Source organism: Cebus imitator, unplaced genomic scaffold (assembly GCF_001604975.1).
Source record: "Cebus imitator isolate Cc_AM_T3 unplaced genomic scaffold, Cebus_imitator-1.0 Scaffold3042, whole genome shotgun sequence".
Lineage (NCBI taxonomy): Eukaryota > Metazoa > Chordata > Mammalia > Primates > Cebidae > Cebus > Cebus imitator.
This window is the reverse complement of record NW_016110357.1, coordinates 1-1468: the sequence shown is the minus strand read 5'-3', so window position 1 is coordinate 1468 and position 1468 is coordinate 1. Positions and strand designations below refer to the sequence as shown.

The following is a 1468-nucleotide window of genomic DNA, read 5'->3' as shown; positions in this document are numbered from 1 at the left end:
CAGGTGTGAGCCACCAAACTCGGCTCATTGGGTCCTTTTTACGTCACCAAAAGAGGCTTGGAGTATGTAGATAAGCACAGTGTCTTCTGATCTCATTCACATTGTCCATACATTTCTTAGGATATTGTAAATATTCTGGGTCCACAGTGTTGTTTCTAGCTATTTTCTTTTTTTTTTTTGAGACAGAGTTTTACTCTGTTACCCAGTGGTCTCAGCTCACTGCAACCTCTGCCTCCCACTTTCAAGTTATTCTCCTGCCTCGGCCTCCTGAGTAGCTGCGACTACAGGTGCATACCACCACACCCAGCTAATTTTTATATTTTTAGTAGAAGGGGGATTTCATTGTGTTGGCCAGGCTGGTCTCAAACTCCTGACCTCATCATCCTTCCGCTTTGGCCTCCCAAAATGCTGGGATTACAAGCATGAGTCACCATGCCCAGCCATTTCTGGCTCTTAAACTTTGGAAAGTCTTTATCTTTTAAGTGGTAGGCTAGAACTTGTGCAAGGAGAGCGACCCTATGTGAAGAGTGTTTTGAATCTGAGAGTGAGATGTCAGGCAACAACCACATATTTCACTTACCTGGCAGGAAAGATACCCTGAGCACAAAGGTGGTTTCACAGGGCGAGGTTCACTAATTACATTGTTTGTGCTAGCCCCTGTGGTTTTCCCAAATGTGGGAGACTCAACTGCATAATTTGTGGTAGTGGGCCACTGTGTTCATGTTTTCCCCTGTGTTATTCTTTGTCAAGTGGGAGGTAGCCAATGTGATTAGTTGTCAGTGGTTGTTTTTGGCTTCTCCTTCCTTGTTTCTTGTGAACTGTTGTCCTTAAATTTCCACAGAAGTGACAAGCTGTACTACTGTTTAGTATGTGATAGTAACAGGCTTCATTGGTGTTTTCTCTTGTCTGTTTTCCCTTAATCCAGTATAAGCTTTGTACACAACATATATGTCGGCTGAATCAAATGAACTGAAAATCAAACTCAGGAAGGATTTCCTTCAAGCATTTTTATTTTTAGAGACAGGGCCTTGCTCTGTCTCCCAGACTGGAGTACAGTGGTGCTTGATCATGGCTCAAAGCAGCCTTGACCTCCTAGGCTCAAGCAGTGCTCTCCCCTCAGCCTCCCAAGTAGCTATACAGGCATGTGCCACCATGGCTGGCTAATTTTTTTTTTTTTTTTTAGATGGAGTTTTCCTCTTGTTGCCCAGTGCAATGGTATGATCTTGGCTCACAGCAGCTTCCACCTCCTGATTTCAAACGATTCTCCTGCCTCATCCTCCTGAGTAGCTGAGATTATAGGCACCCAATACCACGCCTGGCTACTCTTTTGTACTTTTTAGTAGAGACGGGATTTCACCATATTGGCTAGGCTGGTCTTTAACTCCTGACCTTGGGTGATCTGCTTGCCTCAGCCTCCCAAAGTGCTGGGATTACAGGTGTCAGCCACTGTGCCTGCTCGGCTAATTTT

At 44.8% G+C, this 1468-nt stretch overlaps 1 non-coding gene across 1 annotated transcript; it reads left to right on the top strand.

The window, feature by feature from the left end:
- Window positions 1-572: 572 nt before the first annotated feature.
- Window positions 573-733, top strand: LOC119470027. Its single transcript, XR_005198893.1, has one exon. It is a non-coding gene; the product is annotated as a U1 spliceosomal RNA (small nuclear RNA).
- The last annotated feature ends 735 nt before the right edge of the window (window positions 734-1468 follow it).